At 32.7% G+C, this 9,514-nt stretch overlaps 1 protein-coding gene across 4 annotated transcripts in view; it reads right to left on the bottom strand.

The window, feature by feature from the left end:
- Window positions 1-7,828, bottom strand: part of LOC117172517 (zinc finger protein 2 homolog) — a 49,193-nt gene extending 41,365 nt beyond the window's left edge. Inside the window, exon 1 of one of the 4 annotated variants that reach the window (XM_033360537.1) lies at window positions 7,526-7,828. The gene's annotated coding sequence lies outside the window, so the exon portion shown is untranslated. The remainder of the gene's footprint in view (window positions 1-7,525) is intronic. The other 3 variants (XM_033360536.1, XM_033360539.1, XM_033360538.1) reach the window with 3 other exon arrangements.
- Between the last annotated feature and the right edge of the window lie 1,686 nt (window positions 7,829-9,514).

Genomic DNA, 9,514 nt, shown 5'->3' with positions numbered 1-9,514 from the left:
CCTTATAAGGGAGTTGCAACGATTGTACCCGGAATATTCTGTTAAACTGATCGTCCTTGTCATCGGCGCTCTTGGAGGTGCCAAGCTTTCACTTGCTAATAGTCTAAAAAGCATCCCTGCGTGTTAACAATATGCTAGAACACTTGCAGGAAAAATTCAGAAGGCGGTTGTCCTTGGGTCACTCCGTGTTCTTAGGGTGCACGAGGCTTTTGCTATATCGTCGTATTGATTCCTTTACAGACTGTAACCACCAATCTCACGGTCGCGAGACGTGGTTGTGGGTGAAATTTTACCGCGATTTCGCTGGGAGCGGGTGCAATTTTCCAGATTAGCACCCGCTCCCGGCGAAATCCTGCGGTTGTGCTTATGAGTATGAAAATGTAAAACTAAAAGATCAAGGAATGGATCTGTGGTGGATATAAATTTTACAAGTTGTTAAGGTCGCGTAACATGACATGCAAATATGATGAAACAAAAAATTCTAAAAATGTTTTAACGATATACACAGAACAGATCAAAATATTTAAAAATATAGGCGAATTACTATTTCAACGATTTACTTTATGTTGACTTCAGCGTCTCAATGTACAAACTTATTTTGTAATATAATAAATCCGGAGCGTTAGGAGACATTTTATATAAAGTATTATTTAAAAATAGTTATTATTTACTCTGCTTGGGGATGAACGTTGAGAATTCGATTTTTAACTATACTAAAATCTTCGTAAGTATCAAAATAAACAGTTTGAGACCGCATTATGAGTAGTAATAATAATTATTTTCGAGTTTTATCCTAAGATAGCCATATAGCGTGACCAGGGATTTTTTAAACTCAATATAAGTGATATCTATGAATCTCAGTACAAAAAATTTTGTTATCATTATTCAGCAATGTTTCGTTATTATTTCATAGTTTTCGGACAGGTGCGTGTCAAGATATTGTGCATACTTTTTTATTTATAATTTCTAAACGAAAGCGTCGAAAATTTGGAAACTTTAATCAATTGTATTTGATATAAGTATTTAAACAAGATATTTTTAGAAGAAATTATTTATTTAAAGAAAAAAGTGACAATTATCGTAGACTTAAAGTGGTAGAGTTTTTTGTAATCACCCTTTAACTCCATTAAATTCTGAAGAACATTATCGAGCTGATTAAAAGAAAAGTTTAAAAAAATTGTCCTTCAAGTCGAAAACTACACAAAAAAACATACTTTTTTTATTTTTTCTACCTGCTTTGCCTAATTCATTGATATTTTCCCAAAAGGTATAGAATTAGTGAATTTACATTTCCCGTGTGGAAAAAGCCCCGTTTAGCACTCTCAGGATGATCCCTCGGTAGGGGCCTGCGTGGGTAATGCACGCGTGGAAAATTCACAAGGGCCCCGCGGAGGGCCCAGTTCGGTTGACTTCACGGATCAACGATTACAATTTCTAAGTACGAAGGGTGAATATTTTATATCCTAAAAAGTGGGGATAAAAAATAAATTCAAAAATATGTTTCATGCTTTGAAAAATTTCTAAGAACTCTAAACACAACTGTCCTGAAAACAATTTGTAAATGCTCAGAAAAGTTTACTTTTGTGCCAATCTTAGCGTTGTAAAATAGTATAAAACACCTAAAAACCGAACCTTATACGAAAGTTAAAGAAATTTCATTATTAATAAATTGTCAAAGTACACGATTAAATTTCTGAGTGCCACTCTTAAAAAGTTTTAATGTTCATAGAAAATTACATTTACTCTCATTGTAAAAATTTGTAAAGTAGTCCACAACGGGGAAAAACGATATATTACGCGAAGAAAAATTGTAATCAATTAAAATTATTTATTTAAAAATTCTTTTTTTGATATTCTTGTTAACAGTTCGTGTATTTTACATTTACATAACGTCTTATAATAATAAATATCTAGAAAAAGAGAACTTAAAAATTGGTACTTTAACTTCTCTGAACTGTAGCTTATGAGGGTGGATTTTTCACAGAGTTTCAACTATTCGATTTAGCGTAGTGGTTAAAACTCCCGATTACAAATGTAGGTTTGATACCCCGTAGCGTTAGAAATTTTATTTATTATATAATGTATAAAAATGTAATATATGTATTCAGTCTAAACAGGACTATTAATATTTGAAGTAAAAATACTCGAAATCAATTGATATTTATTTTTTAAATACCATTTTTTTCATATCGTTAGAGTATAGCAGTACAGTACTAGTTAGCAATGACGCAATACTGCGCCCATGGTGAATTTCATATTGGTGCAGTACTGCGCCAGTATCGATATCCAGTGCTGGGCCAACACTGACAGCTCAGTACAAAAGAGCATTATCATCCCAAAGATGTGCCAGTACAGGTGCCAGCACTAGAATAAACAACCAAGAAGGCTTCAGGATACCAACCAAGAGGGCTTCATGATGTCAACCATGAGGGAAGCCCATGTTGGATTCCTACGGATTAGCATTTCGTTGTCATAAGGGGGCCTCGTCTAAATTGTCCTCATGGATTCCACAAGGCTTGAGGGCAATCCATTGCGACCCCTAAGGGGTCCCCCTCAATTTTTCCACATGAGTTGCTAAAACAGATTTTAATTTCTTTGATGAAGCTTCTTTACTTCTTTAATTTTTATAAGCAGATTGATAAACAAAAATTTATCTTTGGTGTATTTTGAAGACTGTAAGCATTCTTATCTCTTTTGGACTCATGCAAAATCCATGTATAATCCTGGTACATAAACTCATGAAATAGGCGCTTTCATATACAGAACATGAATTTTTTAGCAGGATTGTTTATTTTACCATCAATATAATATTTAAAGCAGACATGTTGATACTGAACCATATTTTTCATTTTTATAAACAATAATCATAAACAAATTCATTAATAAATATGCACTTTTAGATATAGAAGATGCGTCTATTTAGGAGATTCGTTTATTTTTCCCTCAAGAACAATATTTGAATAATGATACGCGTTTGATTTTCCTTTTTTGGAACAATTTTTCGATTGATATCAAGGGGCTAGAGAACATCAATTTTGATTCCAGGCTTTAAAATACAACAAAAATTAATGTTGTTCATCAACTTAATGAAAAGAGTAAAGGAACTTCATCCATGATATTAAACTCTGTTTATTAAATGTAAATTCACTAATTCTATACCTTTTTGAGAAGTCAATTAATGAGGCAAAAGCAGGTAACAAAATATAAAAAAACTATGTTTTCGTGGCATTTTTGAACTTCAGGGTGGCCACAGGATTGAATATTCTAATTTCCATGACAGGTCCCTTTCTTTTCTCTGACATTTAGACGAATTTACCCTGACAGGAAATTATTACAAAAGCGAATAAGGTTTCAATAATATGCCAAGCAAAATAGCGAAACAAGCCAGAAAAATGTGCTATACATGGCAATATGGATAAATTAACGTCAGACAACTCAGCGGCGCCACTAACGAAAAACAAATGGTCGTATAATGGATATTTATGCTATTTTTTGTTGCTATTTTTGACAACTATAAAAAGTTTGTTTTTTCTATTCGTTTTTGAGAAAACAGGGCAGAGCTATCGTGCCGTCAACTCAGCGACACCCTCTACAAAAATCATGAAATTAAAAAAGACTGTGTTAGATTTTTTTGCTATTTTTGGCGGTACAATGCGCTATGATTCGCTTTTGTAAAATCAACCCTTATTTTGAAAAATGAACCCCCCCCCCTCCTGATGAAAAAAGTATTTTTATTAAGTATTAAAAAATGACTAGGCTAGATTTTTTTAATTCTATGTATCTGCTTTCCAATGTGATATAAAACACTTTTTTTCAAATAAACCCTTATTTTAAAAATCAACCCTCTGTATCAACCTGCTGACTTATGCCAAAAATTGTATACATTAACTGCTGGGATTTTTGTGCTCTTTATTTATTTTCCAACGACATATCAATCGCTTTTGTAAAATGAACTCTTATATAAAAAAGCAACACCCTGTAATGAAAACACGTATTGAAAAAAGTCGTTATCTGCATAGATGGAACTTACTTATAAAATAGTAAAATGGTACTTCTGAGCATAATTATTTCTCATTCCTAATCTTTACAGAAATAACCCCCATAACGTATAAGCTAACATTGCAACATCTTTCACAAAATTATTCCCCAGTCTATACGTGTATATTCAAAAAATATAATTGACCTTTTTCGATGCGCCTTTTAATACCTTTAAACAACTTCCAGCGCAACAAATTCTTAACGAAAAAAATCCATGTTCATATAACGAACAATCTAAATGTTCAGAATGATTGAAAATTTGTTGAGAGCAGACTTTTTGTAAACTAATCTTTTCAATTAGTGATTAAAACTATTTTTAAAGATAAGTTGAAATCATTTTAAAACCCTAAAAAGCAGCCGTGTGATTAGGGTTGCTGGGGACCTACATTTATGTTGTAAAATACATTTTTGCTTTTATGTGCGTAATAACCAAAATCACATTAACAAAAAAAAGCATTCCGTTCTGTACATAATTATCACATAATATCAGGTCGCCGATTTATTATCTCCTTCAAATACAGGGTTGTAATGTTTCTGCTAATAAATATTCAAGATTCAAACTTGACAAAATTCGATTTTGTTTGGTTGATTCGGTTTCTTCATTTTTCCAGCGGGATGGTAAGGAATTATGTTCCAACTACCCCACGAAACCACCCCTAACGCGAAATATGACTAAGTTTGATGAGAAGACCTTTGAGAATTTTTTTGACTCTGCTACTATCGAAACTCCTCAAATGTCGAACTTATCCAGGTATATCAGTCACCTGGGTTGTCGTCAGACCCTATGCTCTGAGGTATGAAATTATAGCATCCCCCCCAAAAAAAACCCTGGTCGCAAAATTGGTCTCGATTTGATTGGTAGTAGAATATGTACATTTTTGGAGTAAACCCCATATAAATTCGACCTAATCCAGGTATATCGGTAACATGATTTTTTTATCGACTCGATGTTGTAAGGAATCAAGTTTTAGTATCCCTATGAAACTACCCTTATCGCAAAATTCGTCTCAATTTGATTAGTGGTAGACTATGTACATTTCTGGACAACTGCATTAGTGAAACCCACACAAGTTCAACGTTATCCAGGTAGATCGTTCACTTGATTTTTTTATTGACTCAATGCTGTAAATGATCAAGTTTTATTAACCCCAAAAAACTGCCCTTATCGTGAAGTCAATCTTAATTTTATTGGCATTATATGACAATTTTGTACAAAACGAGATGCATTTTTTTCTAATGTGATTTGGGCAAATGGTTATCATAGATAAAAGATTAAAGATAAAACACAGATAGAAGCCAAAATACATTGTACAACATATATGTAGATCCCTAGCATCCCTATTCACAAAAGTGCTTTTTAGGATTTCAAAACAATTTCAACTTATCTTTAAAAATAATTTTAATAACTATTTGAAAAAATTATTTTAGAAAAAGTCTGCTCTCAAAAAACTTTCAACCGTTCTGGACATTTAGAATGTTCTTTATATAAAAATGAATTTCACTCGTTAATAATTGTTGTGCTGGAAGTTGCTTAAAATCATTAAAAGATGCATCGAAAAAGGTAAATTATATCTTTTGAATATACACACATAGACTGGAAAATAATTTTTATGAGATAAAATTATGCTTAAAAGTACCATGTTACTATTTTGTAAGTAAGTTCCATCTATGTATATATCGACTTTTTCCAATAAGCGTTTTTATTACAGGGTGTTTCTTTTATATAGAATGGTTAATTTAACAAAAGCGATTTATATGCCATTGGAAAATAAAGAAAGAGCACCAAAATTAAGAGCACAGCAATTTCAACAGTTAATGTATACACCTTTTGGCGTCAGTCTACATCAGTCATAATTTTGCTCCTTAGTTATGCCTTAAAAATACCATGTTAATATTTAATAAGTAATACCCTGCTAGATAGTTTCCTTTTTTGCAGCACGGGGGGTTGCTATTTAAAATAGGGGTTGATTTTACAAAAATGTTTATATCAAATTGGAAAGCAAAAAAATAGAAAAAAAATCTAGCCTAGTCATTTTTCAAATACTTTTTTTCATTACAGGGGGTAAGTTTTAAAAATAAGGTTTGATTTTACAAAAGCTATTCATAGCCCATTGTAAAGCCGCTGAGTTTTCTGACCTGATTATTTAAATAAAGGAAACTGTAAATAAGGAAATAACTAAAAATAAAAAAATAAAAATCGAATTATTTTTTTAAAGAATGTACATTGAAAAAATATTTATATTGATATTAGGAAGTGCTTCCAAAATATTGCAAAAACATATTAATTTCTATTTTCCCTAACAGCTGCTTCATTTCCCTAACAAACTTTATTTTCCCTGACTTCCCTGAGATGTGGCCACCCTGAACTTAAATATCAATTTAAAAAATTTCATTTTCAAAAATCGGCAGGATAGTTTCTGTTTTTTTAAATAGCAAAATCGGTACAAAATTGTGAATCTTACGCGAAAAGGAGCATCTATGATTTAGCGGTTTGCGATTTTAAAACCTACAAACGATAGAGAAATTTTCTATGAAGCCAGACTTTGGATCCATCATTGAAATTTTTTGAACTTGGAGAACGGTGTAGAGTGGTAAATTTCAGCACGGTTACAGCGCGAAATAATGTTTATTCCTTATACTTCTGGAGTATGAACAAATTATTAATACATAGTACAAATGGGTTGAGAAATCAAATTTTTAGGTTATAATTAAAAATGTTCGCTTTAAACAATATAAGTACTAAACTTAGATATTTTGTTCCCGTTGTAGCTAAACTTGTATTCAAAAGAACAGTACTGACATATAACGAAAGATATATACTTATGTTTTTGGAGTAAAGTAAAATGATTTTGACTTTAGAACTTGAAAATTTGAAACAAACATCTTTAAGTCAAGAGCAATTCAAAAGGAGATTGTTGAAAAAATAGTAATATAAATTTAGTAATTATATGGAAAATTCATAAAAGAATAGTTTTAAATACACACTGTAAAAAACGTATATAGACTGGCAGTTCTTTCATGTAATTTTACGAAAAACTGTAAAATCGCTACGATTGTCCGAAGGCAATAAGAGTGAATGACAAGTGTGCAGTCTGAAATTCAAAATATTTTAGGCCTGTTGATTCTACACGATTTTGTAAAATTCCCACTGTGATTTGTAGGTAAGAAAAAACCTACGATAAACGTAGTGAAATTACACATGTTTTTTTAGAGTATCTCCTTGGACATTTCTGTTCTGATCTATAACACAATGTTAACAAAAATGTATAACGAAACCACAGACATGACTTTCACATGAACATTCGCACCCATGATGTGAATTTAACCCCTGCAATGCATAAATTTAAGCTTATGATATTATGCTTTATCATTTATATAATATATAAAGGTAAAATAACTTGTGTAGAAGTAGCACTTTCAGATAATTTTGTTAAAGACATTAAACACAGCTCACATAACCTTAAGAATTGATTATTAAAGTTATTACTCAGCAATGGTAGAAGTGACATCCTGTAATCTTGACGTGTTGAAACTCTAAGTGAAACACATTACATTTTTAGTGGTACTAATCTCGCTAAAAAATATTTAGAAACCTAAAGTCGTTAAAATTCATTTTCGAGGTTATATTGCAACTACGACTTATTCGGGATGATTAGGGCACACTGGGGGCCTGGGGCACACCCAGCCCCCTACATCGACCGTGTATGTCAGGGCTTTTCAGCGAGGAGAAATTCGGCCGCAAATACTATTTTAAGGTATATTTACACGCCCGTCTCCTGGTCGTCTGCCAGCCAACACACAGACAATTCCTGTTTACATCATGATCCAACAAAGCATGGTCCTGCCAGGCGCAAGTAAAAAAAAAGTCAACCAATCAGATTCGGCACCCTGGGGCACCCGACCTTTCTGACATCACCATGGACATAGGAAACACGTTACTAGGCATGCCATCCTAACTTGCGTGAGCGGGGTTGAATCCACGGGGGAGGGGAGAATTCCATGAGTGAGGAGAGCCGCCATATTCCGATGTGCCGTTTGATTATGCGCACGAGCATTTTAGCCGACAAACTGTGCTTGAAAATATAAACATGTGGGCGCTGCCATGTTTGTCGTGGGACATCAAAAGGTGGTGAACCACCCCTCTCATTGCATCACCCCCGCAATGGCATGCCTAGTCCCTTGTTTTCTATGTCCATGGACATCATGGATCGAGTGCGGCAGTGGCCTTCCCCTTCCATTCGCGCCAGCAGTGAGTATGGTGGAGGGCTTCGGTTCACTCCAAGTCACTCCCTCCAAGTCGATCCTATTTGAGCATCGAATTGGCGGGACCATGGTTTGTTGGATCATGTGTTCTCACGAAGATTTTTCCGAAATAATCCTTTACATTTAAGAGCGGAAGCTTAGGCGCCGCCATGACACTTAGCGGGCATTTAAAAATTTCGGTCATATTTTTGGTAAAATGTACACTACTGTACTTAATTTTAATGTAAAACAGTGAAAAAATAGTGTAATGCATTAAAGTGAAATAATTTTAATAATTACAAAATATAAAAAAAGGTTTATAAAGCATTTTTAAAGAAATGCAGTTGAAAATGAATTGATATCTATCATTATAAGTGGGTTCTCAGTTTTGAAATTCACCTAGCTTTCAAATTACTGAAATAAATGCAAATGCGATTTTTTTAGTTTGAACATTTTGTCTGAAAATTCGCACAATAAAAGAAATATGAATAGAAAATCGTGAAAAAATTGTTTGTAATAAATACGTGAAACTGAAAGAAGTGAAAATATTTTTTTATTCATGTTTTTATATAGTACTTTTTAAATCAGGGTGACCGCTTGACGGGGAAGGTAGGAATTTTTTGTAGCAGACGAGAAATATGTCATTAAATTCCTTTTTGACTGGGAATTTTATAAATTCTGAGGAAAAAAATATATATAATCACTTAAAATATTACGAATGTCGTATCATACAATAATTTACAATAAGCTCAATTAGGAATTTTTAGAAATGTTTATTATTATTATATAATATATGATATTATATAATGATTTAAAGCGTGAATGCGCAATGTAAAGAATTTTAAAATGCAGGTTTGGAAGACTTGAAAGAATTAGTAATCATTTCGAAAGACGATTTTAATCTCATGCTCGAAATTAAAGAAGGTACATGCAGATTTTAATTTTCAATATTGAACTGTTTCAATGAGAGAACTTTAGTATTTAAAGAACTTTAAACATCTGATTAAATCATCATAAACTATTCGTAATGAAAATAAGTTAACATGAACAGATTGCAATGAGCAAATGTATGTATCCTTGTTTACATCCTTCATTTTGAATAAACTAAATGCAAGCATGAAGAGCATGGGCTTTTAACGCAATTGACATGAGATTCATGCGCATAATAAGCGGGAAATCCCTAATGGACAAAGTAAGTAACGAGATAATTCTAAAAGAATGTGGTGCAGAAGAG

This window comes from Belonocnema kinseyi, chromosome 5, assembly GCF_010883055.1.
Source record: "Belonocnema kinseyi isolate 2016_QV_RU_SX_M_011 chromosome 5, B_treatae_v1, whole genome shotgun sequence".
Classification (NCBI taxonomy): Eukaryota; Metazoa; Arthropoda; class Insecta; order Hymenoptera; family Cynipidae; genus Belonocnema; species Belonocnema kinseyi.
Note: the sequence above shows the minus strand (reverse complement) of the source record. Positions and strands in the feature narration are given on the sequence as shown.